The sequence below is a fragment of the Scyliorhinus torazame genome, chromosome 7, assembly GCF_047496885.1.
Source record: "Scyliorhinus torazame isolate Kashiwa2021f chromosome 7, sScyTor2.1, whole genome shotgun sequence".
Classification (NCBI taxonomy): Eukaryota; Metazoa; Chordata; class Chondrichthyes; order Carcharhiniformes; family Scyliorhinidae; genus Scyliorhinus; species Scyliorhinus torazame.
In genome coordinates this window covers 48142944-48160509 of record NC_092713.1, presented here as the reverse complement: position 1 = coordinate 48160509, position 17566 = coordinate 48142944, and the positions used below count along the sequence as shown (strand labels likewise).

At 46.5% G+C, this 17566-nt stretch overlaps 1 protein-coding gene and 1 non-coding gene across 9 annotated transcripts in view; both read right to left on the bottom strand.

Moving 5' to 3' along the window:
- st3gal3a (ST3 beta-galactoside alpha-2,3-sialyltransferase 3a) overlaps positions 1 to 17566 on the bottom strand; it is a 1052507-nt gene that overhangs the window by 19128 nt on the left and 1015813 nt on the right. The window lies entirely within an intron of this gene.
- Positions 9617 to 9690, bottom strand: trnai-aau (transfer RNA isoleucine (anticodon AAU)). Its single transcript has one exon. It is a non-coding gene; the product is annotated as a tRNA-Ile (tRNA).

The window sequence follows — 17566 nt, the reverse complement described above, 5'->3', positions numbered from 1 at the left end:
TCACTGGCAACTGAAGACAGGGATACAGATGAGGGAAAGACCAAGAGGGTCTGAAATGCAGCCGGCGTTTGACTTCTTGAAGGCAGGCACGTTCATTTGTTCGTATGGAAATTAAATCACAGGATCAAACATTTTATACTGCAGTCTCAGTATCAGGTTGCAGCAGTTGCTTTTTTAGCTTTAAGAGCTGCCAGTCATCCACTGGGGCAGCAATGTTGCCACAGAGTACATCAGAGTTTCATCTTTGGACTCTCTACCAAAGGGAACTTTTGCCCTCAAATCTTTGCCCCATGAAGAACTTATTAGTCTTGAATAAAGATCGTCACCACCTTAATCTAAATCTTTCAGAATTCCAAACTAATTGGTGCAACTAAATTATTCTTCCTCATAAGCTAATAAGTAAGTACATTGCTCAGTACAAAAGTGAGTCACAGGCTAGAAAAGCTGAGGTAGGTGTTGAATTAGATGCTCTCAGCCAGGATGGCTGTCTAGGACATATAATTTATTCTTCCTGTGCTATGATTGGGAGAAAACAATTGTGCCAATCGTCATCCCTTATTCAGCACCTCTTCTGAGAACTGTGGCAATCAGAGGAGGTCTGGATATGATTTTGCTACTTACTGTCTAATTCACACATGACAAATGTTTCCTTGAAAATAGACCAACATATATTGAACAACCTTGAAGGGAGATGGAGAGGAAACTGAAAAACAATTCTTCTTATATAAAAGAGAAGTAGCCACTAGTAAATCACTATGATGACAAGTGGCAAGTTAAGAGTCTGAGGAGTTAATTTACAAGCAACATCTATCACACCTTACTGCTGATCACAACATAATTTACTTGCAGTTACAATGGGTTTCCAACTAGGCGCATTTGTGTAAGTTTGTCACTCAGACAAGAAAGGAAGACCTGTGCCACAACACCACTTTGCCAATATCAATAACAAAAAAAGGGGAATGTGTTTTTTTATTTGTATACCATTATAACGTACAAACCTAGAATTGCCTCTTGGCATATAGCATTATGTAGGCACTAATTCTGTTATTTGGAGCAGCAATTTCAGGGGTCTGTGAGTTTAAACAAATTTCCACTTGTTGAACATGTGATGAAACCGCTATAGCTATATAGCACATAGACTGTGTGGCACTGTTGTTCTGGAACTACTTTAGGCTTTTTTGGTGATTGAGGGGTGGGGAAGGGGAAGCTTGTGGTTTTGTAACCTTGACCATGTGAAATAGGCATCTGATTGAAACAGAATCTTGTGTGCCAGAAATAAGGCAAACTACAGCCATGTTAATTGGTTTGTGCAGTCATAAAGTTCTCATGAATGATGATGCTGTCAGTGTTCTTGCCACTTTATATAGAGGAAGATGTTGAACAAGAGCAGGAAACAACTTTATCCAATTTTTCACCTTTTTATGCATCTTAATTATTTGCAAGTTATTTTTTCATTAAATGCTTTTCCATCACTTCATTTGTGCCATTTTGCATGTCATTCAAACTTCCATCCCCCTCCAGGTTTGGAGCAGCTGTTTTTCTCCCCCTCTTCTTTCTTGTTTTTTTAATCTTTACTAAAATGTAAGTTTCTCTCTTAGTTTTAAGTTCTAATGAGGTGTACCCAAAACAGTCATCTATATTTTCAAATGGTGATGGAATTGCATTTTCTACCTCTATTTCAGATTTCTAGTTAAAAAAAACATATTTTTTACAGAATAATTGATTGCTGCATATTCCAGAACTTTGCCCTAAGGTGGTTCAATGACCATGATGGTAAATGCATGGAAACGGAAGGATGAAAATGGCAGTGAGGAGTTAGCTAGCTAGGCCAGACTGTATCAGAGATGTTTTGCGCCCACCCACTGTGCCCTCTACACTTTGCCTCTTCAAAGGCTATGAACACGTTGAAAAAAACTGTTTGAACTTTTCCAAAAGCTCCAAGAGTTTTTGTTCCTGTATTCATCTGCGTGTCTTTAAGTTACCAACATCAACTAACTCTTTCTATAACTCAAAAAGTGCACAACAATGAATAATTATGATGCAGACAATAGAAATTGTACACAAGACTTTCTTTCCAGTCAATCGTAACAAAACTGGGAAATTTAGGCCATCACTTCTTAAGGTTTAAACTAAATCCATTAATAGTTCCTCAAACCCTTTTACCTTTAATTTCATACTCAGGTCTTCAACTTTCAGTTATTGCCACTGCTTTCCTCCAACAATGCAATCAATGACAGACAAGTATGGAGTGCAATATTCAAGCATTTATTTATTCTACTGCCTAGTATGCAAAATTAGTTTGCTTGAATCGGCACATTACTATCTTTGTGTTTGCTTTTGTTGCAAATAGTGACATCTAGCCCTCCATTCTTTTTAACTCTGGGGGAAGAAATAATTATGCTGGTTTCCTGCAGGGTTTCATCAATGTCCTGCAAGCTGTTGATTTTCCTTGGCTTTTCATTGGGGATGAGAATCTGCAACATTGAGGATTATGGTGGCCGACAAATATTGCCTGCTTTAAGCTATATTCTGTCATGCTTTGTCATTTTGTTTCTGACAGACAGGGTAGTGGAGATGATGATCAATCTTGAAATTGGTTGCATTCTCTTACTGACTTTTTGCAAAGGTTTGCAAAATGTATTTGTCGGTCTGGCTTCCCCCCCCCCCCCCCCAACCCAACACCAAAATAGTGAGCAATTAGCTGATTTTACACACCTGACACGATTTGAGGGGTCCATCTAACTTCTATTTGCTAGTTCACAGCTGATTTACATAATTTACTCACTTTTCTGGCCCATGTGCGGCGGAATGACCACATTTTAGTCATAGATTGAAAACAGCAAAATTATGTCTGAAACTAGCAAGCAGCAATTCACACAAACGTTTTTCAGAACCCAAAGTAAACCCAAATTAGCATATGAACTGTCATTTCTAGACTCTGTGCTCGCATAAGGAACACGCACAGCATCCAGGTACAGCAAACGACGAGGAAGGCAAATGACAGGTTTCCGTTTATTGCAAGGTGAGTGAAATATAAGAATAAAGAAGTCCTGCCATAACTGTACAGGGCTTTGTGAGACACACCTGAAGTAGTGTATGCAGTTTTGGTTTCCATTTTTAAGGCAGGACACAAATTCATTGGATTGGACCCCGGGGTCAAAGGCTTGCCCTATGATGAGAGGCTGAGTAAGTTGGGTCTATATTCTCTGGCATTTAAAAGATTTAGAGGTGATCTCATTGAATCATACATGATTCGGAAGGGGCTTGACAAAATAGACATTGAGAGATTGTTCCACTGGCTGGAGGCGCAGTCTCAGGATAAGTGGGGTGGGTGGGGAAGGGGGAGTACTGTGAAGTTTTGGAATTCTCTGCACCAGTGTTTTTCAAACTTTTTTTCTGGGGACCCATTTTTACCAACCGGTCAACCTTCGCGACCCACACCGACCGACCGTCGCGACCCACACCGGCCGACCTTCGCGACCCACGCCGGCCGGCCGACCTTCTCGAACCACGACGGCCGACAATCGCGACCCACCATTTTCTCTTACTGTAAATGCGAGAGGTAAGCCTGCTTGGTCCTCATGATCTCACTCCAATTAGGTTCATAGGAGGAGAGGGCTATGTGCATATTGGGTGCAGGATTCAGCCGGTTCCTTTGTGCCGAGTTCATCGATTTGAGGACGGAAAATGAAACCTCGCACGTGTAAGTTGTTGTGAAGGGCAAAAGCACCAGAATGCTCATTTTACTCAGCTTCGGATACTCCTCGGAGACGCTACTTCAGAATGCTGACAGCCACATTGCCTTGTGCCGTGTTTTTAATGTGTTGTCACAGCTGAGGTGCAGGTGTTCCATTTCTTCATTTGGAGTCAGCGGCAAGTTAACAACTGATTCTGGGGTCTCAAACTCAAAGCGATTTTTCACCCACCTCTTCCCTCGCAAAATCTTAAACTTCTCCTCTGGAAAGTATCAGCCAAAATTGTTGATCAGCGTAGCCAGATACAACTTAATAAGACTTGCCAGTCTATTTACAGTTTCTTTACTAATGCTGTTTTCTTCGATGTGTCATAGCAGTGTGGGGAACATGTAATAATTTTAGCTATGCACTCGCAATATCCAAACTTTCAATTACTTTGGGAAAGCTTCAATTTCTTCACAGTGCCGAAAGCAATCATCCTTCCCTTACAATTTGAGGTTCAGTTCATTTAGAATTGAAAAGATGTCTATAAGGTAAGACATAGTTAACATCCAAGTTTCATCAGCAAATGAATCAGCCAGAGAGGACAATTCCTCAAGGAAGAAAGCGTGGATTTTGTACCTCAGTTCGTAAACAGCCGATGTACTTCAGTGTGGAACAATAAATGTGTGTGCTCAGCTCCCATATCGGAACATAGTCTCAAAAAGTCTGGTATTGAGTGCGCTGCGTTTAATGAAATTCACAACTTTCACAATTCTTTTCAACAACACTTCGAGATCGGATGGAATTCCTTTCGATGCCAGTGCCTCACGGTGAATAAAACAATGATTCCAAACAATGTCCTGACCAGCTGCCTCCTTAATCCTTATTGAACTCCGCTGTTTTTCCCAGTCATGTTGGCTGCTCCATCGCTTGCAACGATCCCAGTCAAGCCCGCATTTTCCAACCACGAAACTATTCAATGCTTCAAAAATCTCTGCGCCAGTCATGTATGTGGGTTGGTACAGTAAGGTAGCACACCAAATCCTCAACAAAATACTTTTGCCAAACATATCGAACATAAACTAGCAAAATTGCACAATCTGAAACATCTGTACTTTCATTCTGTTGTATTGAGAACTCCTGCGCTGATTTTAAATGAGAAATAAACTGGGCTTCTAAATTCTCAGCAATATCACACATTCAGCAAGTCACTGTGTTATCACTAAGTGGGATGCATTTCACTTTTTGCACGAACCTCTCATCTATTTCTGCTGAGGACTTCAGCTGACGATTTAAGTTCTCGTTGCATCCTTTGAAAAAAAATCAAGAGGTTTGTCCTCGAACTCACCATGCTTAGTCTTCAAATGCCTTTGAAGTTTTGAGGGTTTTAAACTTTCATTTGCCAGCACTTCCCTGCATATAACACATATGGGCCTTGCATCCTGATTTACATTGGCATAAGTAATAAATTCATACCTTAAAAAATCATCTTTATACTAATTGGTGCTTGATTTCAGCTTCTTCTTAATAGGCTGTTCACCAGAGGCCCTAGAGCTCACACCAACACTGCTTTGTCCTATTGTGGACTCTCCTGAATAGCTCACGCCACCACTGCTTTGGCCTGCTGTGATTCTCCTGAGCCACTCTCTCCAGTAGGTTTAGTTGTGAGATCCTGGCCCTCTCTTCCTTATTACAAAATGATCCATTTTGAATTTTACTGTCCTGTAGCTTATTTGCTGCTGCCAAAATGGAGGAATCGCAATCGCGCCCACAGCACGTGACATCGGTGTTCGAGGAGCGTGACCTGCTCCCTGCCTCGCTTCAGACAGGAAGACTGAATGAATTTTAAAAAATTTCTTCGCCTGGGTCAACGCGTTGACGTCAGGAAGACGCGGTGTTTCTCTCTGGGCTCCCGGCATATGCACTGATGAATGGGCACGCACGCGCAGTGTGCCTGCATTTTTGAAGCTGGTCGCGGCCATCATTTTTAAAGCCACTCGCAGCCGTCATTTTTAAAAGCCAACTGCTGCAGCTGTTGTGCCTGAATTCCTGCGATCGGGAATGCCGTGATGGATGGCCCACGACCCTCCCGACAGCCTCCTGTGACCCGCGGGTTGTGACCGCCACTTGGAAAACGCTTGCTCTATGCCAGAGGGTTGTGGATACCCATCGTTTCAAGATATTGGAGGCCAAGATAGACAAAGGTTTGGGGATGGATACTCCATTCAATGCCTCTCTAATCGGGATTACCATCGAGCAGAGAATGGAGCGTTCAGGGAAGAACATGTTCGGCATCGGCCGATTCCCCACTGGTGGCATTAGCGCGAAATCCGCCTGGCGCGGCAGAAGGATGCAAAGCCGGCATTTAAATAATTGATAATGCCATTTACGGGCTCATAGCCCGAGTCTCCACACCCCCCCCCATCCCATTAAGTTCTGACCCCCACAGCAGGCTTTGGTGCAAGTTTATCCAAGCATGGCCCTGATGCAGTGGAGCCCAAGGTGGGTCAAGGAGGTCAGAGCATAACTGTGGTGCCCCCAAAGTCCATCGTAAGGCCCCCGTTCCCCCACAATGCAAATCTTGCACTCCATCGCGGGTTTGTGTATTATCTTCACCTTCATGCTTGAATGCATTTCAATTATCCTGCTTTGGTGCTAACCAAAATGTTTAAAAACACTTACTATGATTGACAGCTCCTCACCACATTAAGGAACAAACTGCTTTCTGCTGATAAAAAGAGGAAGTGAAAGCACTAAGCTCCTTAGGAGTTGTCAATCATAGCAAGAGCAATTATAAACAATGTGGTTAGCATCAATGGAGGGTATTTAAGATGCATTCAAGGTGAAGGAGAAGATAAATAAATAAACCTCCTAAGCAGCTATGTCTGGACCAATAAAACTGTCAATCACTGGTTCATGAAACATTGATCTGTGAATTTGAATGCAAGATTTACATTTCAAAGGAAGCCTCTGACACTTTTGGCAGCTGCTGCTTTAAACACTTTCGGCTGAGGCAGCAGATGTTAGGGAAATGGAAATGCAGGGCTTTTACACTCTACCGCCTGGGCTGCTTTCAGCTTCCATGCAGGTGTGACTGATGCGGGCCTCTGATGAGGGGAATGGAGGGGTCATGCTACCCTCATGCATGCATGCTGTTGGGGGGAGGGGGTTTACCCATTATTCGTGTGGTAGGTGGGTGGGGGAGATGCCCTACTTGTCAGCGCTGGGCGGTGTCAGGATTTGTATGGGGGGAGCCGCCAGACCTTGGTATCGGGCTGCCTGCAGAAAATGGCAGCCTGATACTGGGATTCCGATGGAATCCGGCGAGTTCTCCGCCAAGTATAAATTAGCATTCTAAAGGGGTGGGATTTGCATACCGGGCCCCACCCCCAGGGTCAGCGGAACCAGTAGCAATTCTTCGCTGGTGAGAGCACTTCGGCTCCAGAGTGGAGAATCCCAGCTTTGCTGTCTCTGGGATTCAAAAGATCTGAGGAGCAGGAAGCAATGTGGAGTTGAAGTTGAAGATTAGCCATGATTGTATTGAAGGGCAGAGCTGGCTCAATGGGCCATATTGTCTACCTTGCCCCTATTCCTTATGTTCTTACTAACTGCGATGAAGATCCATGTATTATGATTTCAAAGTTAAAAACATTGATTTGGTTGTGACTAAAGTTTGAGAATATTCTGTCAAGGTTAGGAAAACGAAACAGCTGGGAGGTGCAATTTCGTCCCAAAAAGTCAATTAAACCGACAAGACATGCCTTGAAGGACAGTGAGAATTTGCATCTCAGTTCAATTCAATGGCTTTTGGTATGTTGCTATGTAGGTTTGCACGATTTTTATATCTTATTAAGTTTCCTCCCTTGTGCGTATTTCTCGAGCCACAGATGTCACAGACATGAGAGATTTCATTCATTGTACTAGTCATATGATACCATTGCAAAAGCCAAAACTTAGATTACCCGTGTCTATGGGTAAGCTCTAATTTCTGATTTTTTTTCAAAAATTAGATAATAAATAGATAACTAAAGCAAAATGTATGGCTTTTTGAAATAGTTATAAGGAGGAATCTAAACTTTTTGAAAGTATGTCTGGGCCTCCAAACTGAAATAAGTCTTAAAGACAATGGGGCTCCGCGCCGGGCTGGAGAATCAGCACAACAGCAGCACTACGCCGGCATGCGATTTTCCGAGGTGTGGAGAATCGGCGGCATTTGCGGCGGGCCGCAGGCCGCTGGAATTGGCAGGGCTGCCGATTCTCTGGCTCGGATGGGCCGTGCCGATACGACAGAGTCCTGCTGGCGCCGTTCACCCCTGGTTGCTGTCAGCGGGAACTCTGTGTGAACGGTCGGGGGGGTGGCTCCTTCACCGGGGTGGGGGGGGCGTCCGATGGGGTCTGGACCGCGATCGGGGCCCACCAATCGGCGGGCCGGCTTCTCCCCCCAGGGCCTACTTTCTGGCGCGGCCGGCTCCTGAACACCGATGCCATGTTGAGTCGGGGCCGGCGCTGTAGCAACCTGGGCTGGCCAACCCCCGATGTAAAATGGAGAACAGCAAAGGCTGCAGGGAAATTCAGCCAACAGAGACAGAAACTAGCAGGTGCAAGTTTAAACAAACAACAAAGAACAAAGAAATGTACAGCACAGGAACAGGCCCTTCGGCCCTCCAAGCCCGTGCCGACCATACTGCCCGACTAAACTACAATCTTCTACACTTCCTGGTTCCGTATCCTTCTATTCCCATCCTATTCATATATTTGTCAAGATGCCCCTTAAATGTCCCTATCGTCCCTGCCTCCACTACCTCCTCCGGTAGTGAGTTCCAGGCACCCACTACCCTCTGCGTAAAAAACTTGCCTCGTACATCTACTCTAAACTTTGCCCCTCTCACCTTAAACCTATGCCCCCTAGTAATTGACCCCTCTACCCTGGGGAAAAGCCTCTGACTATCCACTCTGTCTATGCCCCTCATAATTTTGTATACCTCTATCAGGTCGCCCCTCAACCTCCTTCGTTCCAGTGAGAACAAACCGAGTTTATTCAATCGCTCCTCATAGCTTATGCCCTCCATACCAGGCAACATTCTGGTAAATCTCTTCTGCACCCTCTCTAAAGCCTCCACATCCTTCTGGTAGTGTGGCGACCAGAATTGAACACTATACTCCAAGTGTGGCCTAACTAAGGTTCTATACAGCTGCAACATGACTTGCCAATTCTTATACTCAATGCCCCGGCCAATGAAGGCAAGCATGCCGTATGCCTTCTTGACTACCTTCTCCACCTGTGTAGCCCCTTTCAGTGATCTGTGGACCTGTACTCCTAGATCTCTTTGACTTTCAATACTCTTGAGGGTTCTACCATTCACTGTATATTCCCTACCTGCATTAGCCCTTCCAAAATGCATTACCTCACATTTGTCCAGGTTAAACTCCATCTGCCATCTCTCCGCCCAAGTCTCCAGACAATCTAAATCCTGCTGTATCCTCAGACAGTCCTCATCGCTATCCGCAATTCCACCAACCTTTGTGTCGTCTGCAAACTTACTAATCAGACCAGTTACATTTTCCTCCAAATCATTTATATATACTACAAAGAGCAAAGGTCCCAGCACTGATCCCTGTGGAACACCACTGGTCACAGCCCTCCAATTAGAAAAGCATCCCTCCATTGCTACCCTCTGCCTTCTATGGCCTAGCCAGTTCTGTATCCACCTTGCCAGTTCACCCCTGATCCCGTGTGACTTCACCTTTTGTACTAGTCTACCATGAGGGACCTTGTCAAAGGCCTTACTGAAGTCCATATAGACAACATCTACTGCCCTACCTGCATCAATCATCTTAGTGACCTCCTCGAAAAACTCTATCAAGTTAGTGAGACACGACCTCCCCTTCACAAAACCGTGCTGCCTCTCACTAATAAGATGACAATGTGATTACTTCGTTGGCGAGTATGGGGATCGAACCCGCGACCTTGGCGTTATTAGCACCACGCTCTAACCATCTAAGCTAACCGGCCATGTATGCATCATTGGCTGGAGTGACCATGCCGTTGACAAATTCACTGTGTATTAAACTCTGCAAAAGCCCAGACAGCATTGATACAAGCAGCCATCTGCATAATAATGTAGCAGCCATCTACATACTAATGCGCGATCCCCGGGAACAATCGAAACATTTGGGATAAACAAAGTCAAGCCAGACGCCTCGGCGCCAGCAGGAGCCATCACAAATTAAGAAAAATGCACCAGACAGCCTGCTCCACCTTATGTGCCCCAGGGTCATGTTACAACTGTGGGCAGCCAGGACACTTTGCCCGAGATTGAAGGAGACCCCCACCAGCTAGACTAGCCCCCAGATATGCAAGAGAACACCACCCACAGCAGCTACAAGGACCCAGCTGCCCCATGCAAATTGTGAGTGCTTACCCACCACATCGCATGGCAGCATTACCTCAGCAAGGCCACTTCATTTTTGTTTCGCTCCTCCTTCCTCTGTTCTTCGGTCACGCTGCACTCCCTCCATATACTAGTTATACCCCAGTCCAAATATGATTTACGATGTCCTGTATTCTGATGGAACCTGCACCATGTTTGTTGTATGTTTGTTCATTTAATGTACATGTTTAATGTTATTTGTACTAGTATTGTTAAATGTTGCATGATAGACCGGAATTTTTTTTTCCGACGGCCCCTCGCCACCACCCTTCCGACGCCCACTGGCAGTCAGAGAAACTAGTTTGTCCGGATGCTAGTTCAGAGGAACTAGTTTGTCCGCAGAGACTTGTTAATGTCCCAGACGCCAGTTCAAAGGAACTCGTCTGTCGACAGATGCACAGACCCTCGTTCGTAACTGCCCTTCTGGTTCGAAGGAAGAACCAATACGGCAACCCCCCACGATGACTATATTTCTTGCCCGTTCTTGTCGGTTGCTCAGGCAGTGGAGAAACGGCATTGGGACCCGCCCTGCCTGGGAGCCCCCCCTCTGGTCAGCTACACTCGGGTAGAGCACACACGGCATTGGTCGCCGTCCTACCCGGGGACTCCATCCAAATCTTACCCGTCGCGGCCCATACGCACCTCATTTCGGCACGTTTTGTTCAAAAAGTTTTGTTTGGTTTTCAGGTAACCCTTAGGTTGCCAAACCTCTGCTATTTACATCCTCAAACATTTGGATGGTAAAGCGAACAGTCTGCGAGACGGCTCACACTGGTTCAGTATTTGTAATTGTGTCTTGTCCTGAAATTCGTTCTTTGAAAAACAAAATGAGGGAGTCACACATGGTGACAAATTATAAAGGGAGTAATTGGCACTAAAGAACAGACAAGCTATCATATGAGATATTAAACCAAGATAGTAACAGACACTATGCTTGATCCCACAGAACTCCAGAAGCTCCAGGACCAGAGAAGAGAAGAGAAGAGAAAGAAGAACCATGAGGACATCCTCCGCGTGGCTCATCACCATAATGGACATTTGGTTGCGCGTGAACGCGAACCCCCTGACCTCAACCCCCCCCCCCCCCCCCCCCCCCCAGCCGTTAATGATTCACTTCCCCACAGTACCCAGAGCCCAGTCACAAGTGACACCACACCATCTTGGTGTGACAGGTTTATAGCCTGGTACTCCCTGTCCTACTTGATAGAATCCCTACTAGTATTGGCGATACTCTGCTGCATCGTGCAGACTATTCTTCTGAGAAAATGGAGAAGGCGAGCCTACCGCGCTCGCACCCCGGTATATAGGATAAGATCCCCTATTTTCGGAAATGACCAGACCCCCGACCCCCGTGATCTATAATAAAGAGCATTCGTTTGCGATTTGTTGTAAATAAAGAAATGTTCATGAGCAATTGTACAATCCTGAGCTTGTCTGCCAAGCCAGAAAAATGTGTATAATATTGCTATGATTTTGTTTGTATGGTTTAGGAAGTTAGTGTGATGAAATGTTTGAGTGAGTGTAGTTTATTAAGGGTAGTTAGAGGTTCCGATTTTCTTGTTTTGTAATGCATGTCCCTGTTTGACATAGCGCCCCTCAGAATTGTCAGTTAAAATTTTTGCATAGTTATGGACAGTGTAGAGGCCATAGAAGAGTGCTCGCCGGGTCACGGAATGAAAAACAACGCAGTTATGTGATCTTTCACGCTTCGCGTTAGGATCACAAGGAGGGTGTGTAGCCACCTGGGTTGCCCAAGTCCCGACGTAAAATGGAGAACAGCAAAGGCTGCAGGGAAATTCAGCCAACAGAGACAGAAACTAGCAGGTGCACGTTTACTGTGTATTAAACTCTGCAAAAGCCCAGACAGCATCGATACAAGCAGCCATCTGCATAATAATGTAGCAGCCATCTACATACTAATGCGCGATCCCCGGGAACAATCGAAACATTTGGGATAAACAAAGCCAAGCCAGACTCCTCGGCGCCAGCAGGAACCAACACAAAAGAGGTTAACGGACATCTCAAGACTGCCCATCGATCAGGGAACCGCTGCAGTATTGGAGAAATCGAACCAAGCGATTGGAACGAAGTCCAATCACTTGGAACCAGGTACAGGGTCCGCCCCGAAAGGCGGGAAGCCCCTGGGGAGTATAAAGTTAAGCCACCAAGTTCAAATCGTCTTTCTTGACCGGGTCACTCAGCAACGCGAACAAACCCTTGACAGTGACCGGTGCAGCTGCCCCCGAGATCCAGTAATTCTTAAGTCAATGCTCGCTACGAGATAGGCGCTCCTAGCTACCAGTCCGTACCAACTTTGAATCCCGCAGACTCAGAACCCGAACGAAAGGCCATTTGTTCCCCTGACCTGGTGGGCCAGTCCGAAGCTAAGCATAGGCCTGTTAGTTGTAGAAGTAGCTTAGAAGTAGAATTTATGCATGCGTAGCGATTTACTGTGTATAATAAATGTGCTTTGATTTGAATCTTACTAATTGGTGTATGGAGTTATTGATCCTTACTTGTACTTGAACCTCGTGGCGGTATCATAACAATACCTGGTGACTCGAGAGCAAAGGTTATAAGACAGAGCCAATTGAACCAACCAAAAGTTAGCAACAGCGCGCTAAAGAAGTCCCCTGCGCATGCGCAGGTTGGCGCGGCCCAACTGTACATGCATGGGTTGGCGTGGCGCCCCAAAAGAAGGCTAGAGCGGCGTGAACCGCTTCAGCGCCATGCTGGCCCCCTGTAGGGGCCAGAATCGGTCGTACCCGGGCCTGGTTCGCGCCATCGTGAAACGCGACGGCGTCCACGATGGTATGAACACTTGGGCTCCATATTGGAGAATTGCCCCAATATTACTCTGAAGAAAGAGAGCAACAAGGGAGAGAAGAAAAAGAAGAAAGAGTAACAACTTGTATTTATATTGTGCCTTTTATGACCTATTGAAATGTGGTCATCGTTTTAATATAGGAAACATTGTTTCCTTGCCTTTTTTTTAAAAAAGGGATGTTGGTCAAGGCATGGGAGAGAAAAGTGCAACAGGAATATCTGACAGGGCAAACAGAGACTCGGTTTGACATCTCAATATTAGATGGCACATCTAACAATTCACTTCTTCAGTACTGCAATGAGCTGCTGATTATATGCTCACATCGCTGGAGTCGAGCTTAAACCCACAAGTTTCTATGTCAAAGGTGAGAGTGCTACCACCGAGTCGAGGCTCATGCCTGAATTTAAGCAGGAAAACAAAAGGCCCACAAACATTTCCTGCTCAGCAATTACAGCACTTATTTTGAAATATATATGCATAGTTCTTTTTAGACAAAAGAATGCAATTCATCAATTGGGCCAGTGGGCCGATGAATGGCAGATGGAGTTTAATTTAGATAAATGTGAGGTGATGCATTTTGGTTGATCGAATCGGGGCTGGACCTACTCAGTTAATGGTAGGGTGTGGGAAGAGTTACAGAACAAAGAGATCTAGGAGTACAAGTTTATAGCTCCTTGAAAGTGGAGTCACAGGTGGACAGCGTGGTGAAGAAGGCATTCAGCATGCTTGGTTTCATTGGTCAGAACACTGAATACAGGAGTTGAGAAGTCTTGTTGAAGTTGTACAACAACTGGACGGGCAGCACGGTAGCATAGTGGTTAGCACAGTTGCTTCACAGCTCCAGGGTTCCAGGTTCGATTCCCGGCTTGGGTCACTGTCTGTGTGGAGTCTGCATGTTCTCCCCGTGTCTGCGTGGGTTTCCTCCGGGAGCTCCGGTTTCCTCCCACAGTCCAAAGATGTGCGGGTTAGGTGGATTGGCCATGCTAAATTGCCCTTAGTGTCCAAAACGTTTAAGTGGGGTTACTGGGTTACGGGGATAGGATGGATACCTGGGCTTGAGTAGGGTGCTCTTTATAACGGCCGGTGCCGACTCGATGGGCTGAATGGCCTCCTTCTGCACTGTAAATTCTATGATTAGTAATGCCACACTTGGAATACTGTGTACAGTTCCGGTCACCCTATTATAGAAAGGATATTATTAAACTAGCAAGAGTGTAGAAAAGATTTACTAGGATGCTACAGGGACTTGATGGTTTGCTTTATAAGGAGGCTGGATAGACCAGGACTTTTTCCCTGGAGTGTAGGAGGCTCAGGGATTAACCTATACAGGTCTATAAAATAATGACGGGCATAGATAAGATAGATAGTCAACACCTTTTCCCAAATGTAGGGGAGTCTAAAACTATAGGGCATAAGTTTAAGGTGAGAGGGAAGAGATACATAGGGTCCAGAGGGGAATTTTTTTCACACAGAGGGTGGTGAGTGTCTGGAAAGAGCTGCCAGTGGTAGGAGAGGCAGATACAATTTTGTCTTTTAAAAAGCATTTAGACAGATATGGCTGAGATGGATATAGAGAGATATGGGCCAAATGCGAGTAATTGGGACTAGCTTAGTGATAAAAACTGGGCAGCACACACAAGTTGGGCCGAAGGGTCTGTTTCCATGCTGTAAACCTCTATGACTAAATATTCTCATGATTTATAAAAGGCGGGATTCTCCAATCTCCAGCCATGTGTTTCTCAGCGGCGTGCCATTCGCAGGCGGCAGGATTCCCTTCTCACCCTGCTTGACAATGGGATTTCCCATTGAAACCACCCCATGCTGCTGGAAAACCTGCAGGCGGGGGCGTATTGCTGGCAGGAAAGAGAATCCTAACGGCCTACAAATTATGCCATAATTTTAATTATTTTACTTTCCCTCTCTCTTTACTTCACTGTAGATGCACGGTGCCAATTCATGTGGAAAGGGAGTGGAAAATTATATTCAGATCACTGTCAATGCAATCCAGCTGGGTGTTGCCACATGCATAAAACGAGAAAGGTGATTGGGTGTGGGGGGGCGTGTTGTCGGTGCAGTGGTGCATGCAGTTCTAATTCATCATCAATGCACAGAATAGAACTATTCGGCCCATTGAGTCTGCACTGACCCTCTGAAAGAGCACCATAACTAGGCCCACTCCCCTGCCCCATCTCCATAACCCCACCTAACCTGCACATCTTTGGACTATGGGAGGAAATTGGAGTACCCGCAAGAAACCCATGCAGATGATGGGAGAACAGTTACCAAAGGCCAGAATTGATCCAGAGTCCCTGGTACTGTGAAGCAGCAGTGCTAGCCGGTAAAGGTAAACTCACCGTAGTCCCAGGTGCTTTCCCCTTTGAGGGAGATCGCTGACTAGTGGGATTTAACCGGAGGATCACCACACCTCAGGTGTGGGCAAGGTTGAAAAGGTGGGGCCTTCATGAATAACCTCAGCTGGGAAGGGAATTGAACCCGGGCTGCTGGCCTACTCCTGCATCACGAACCAGCAGTCTAGCCGACTGGGCTAAAGCTCCCCATCCGATGCTACCCGCTGTGTCGCCATGCCATCCGTCTAATATGAGGATACTTAATATTGGATGTATGTGGGACTTTTGGTGATGGCGGGCGGGAGGCAGCTGCACAATGGAGGGCTCCCGTTTGTGAACGGCATTTTGGGGGCTTTAAGCCCGGTCCCAGGGTCCACGGAGGCGGCAGAAGCAGGGAGAAGGCACAGAGGCGGCAGAGTGAAAGCACAGTGAAGAAAAATGTCGTGGGTGAGCAAAAGAACGTCCGTAAGGAAAACAGCTGAAGGTCCGTCGGGGAGTGGAAAGGTCACCGCGGGGTCACCAAAGAAAAAGGAGGCTGGAGCACCAGGGCAGGCCGCATTGCTTACGGCTGAAGAAATAACTAAGGTGATGGCTGCGGTATTCGAAAGGCAGTTTATAAAATACATGGAGACAATGAGGAAGGAGATGAGAGAGGTTTTGAGTGTGCTGGTGGAGGAGGCGATTTCCCCAGGGACGAAGGCGGTGGCGAGCGCAGTGGCGGAGGTGCGAGAGCAAGGGGAGGCGCTGAAGGAAGTGGAGGAGACGTTATTGCAGCACGGTGATCAACTTGCCTCGATGGGGAAGGAGATGCGGAAGGTGATGGACATTAACAAGGATCTGCGAGGAAAAATGGAAGACCTGGAAAACAGATCCAGGCGACAGAATTTGAAGATTGTGGGACTGCCCGAAGGAGTTGAAGGACCGAGGCTGACTGGGTATTTTGCCACGATGCTGGCAAAGCTATTGGGGGAGGGGGAGGATCCATCCCGATATGAACTGGATCGGGCTCATCGATCGTGGAGGCCTGTACCAAAGGCGAGTGAGCCGCCAAGGGTAGTGACTCTGTGCTTCCGTAGGTACAGTGCGAAGGAGAAGGTCCTGAGCTGGGCCAAGCAGAAGCGGGTGGTGCAGTGGGCTGGAGCTGGTATAGGCATACGTGTATACCAAGACTTTACGGTGGAGCTGGCGAGGAGGCGGGCTGCCTTCAACCGGGTGAAGAGGGCACTGTACATTAGCAAGGTGCAGTGCGGCATTGTATATCCAGCGAAGCTAGGGTGACTTACAAGGTCAGGGACTTTTGTTTTGGAACGGCGGAAGCAGCGGAGGAGTTTGCGAAGGCAGAAGGACTGTGGCAGAACTGAGAAATTGAGAAATGGCCATGTGCCGATGTAACCTCATGACTGTATTTTCTTCTTTTTTGTTTCACTGCGTGTGGGTGTATGGGCTAAAGGAGCCAATGTTGTATATATTTGGACAAGGGAAGTGATGGGACTTTCACTCAAAATGAGGGCTCTTTGGGGTGTAGGGGGATATGCGGGGTTTGTGTGCTAAAAGGGGATTTCTGCGCTTTCCTAGGGCTGGGCAAGGGGGAAAGGGGCCCGGGTGGGGGCCTCCACGCTGGCCGGTTTAAACCGGCCAGTGAACGGGAGTGAGGTGGGGGGAGGGGCTGCGGCCAACGGAGCCTGGCAGAATAGGGTCCGAGTGGTCTAGCCGGGGTGGAAAGAACCAAGGTTGGGGGTAGGAGTTTTACAAGAGGCAGTGGACGGGAGGAGTTGGAAACTGGGGGGGGGGGGGGGGGGGGGGGGGGGGGGGGGGGACAACTCTTGGGTATCATGTACGGTACTCTTTCAGAGGGTTGGAGGGCGTTGAGTGTAGGGGTGGGGTGGGGAGGGGGGTGGTCTCTAGAGGTCAATGGTGACCATGGGCGGTCCCGGACTCCTTTTTCTTTTTCTCCTTTGTTTTTTATGTTACCACTGTGGAGGGTTTATTTTATTGGACGCATATATTGACAGGTGAGCCGTTGTTTGGGGTGGTGGGAGGATGGGATCGTTGGTGTTGGGGGGATTGATTTTGTATTTGTTACAGTTTACTGTTTGTGGGTGGGGTGTAAATTTTGAAGGAAAATGTGAAAATGGAGAATAATGGAGATCCTCACCCCACCTCCATGCCCCCTGTGTCCCTTCCATGTTCCCCATGTATATTCCTTCATAGTCATTCACTCAGTCTCCATTGTGAACAGTCCTTCTGAACCATGCAATAGAAATGGAATTATTTTAAATTCAG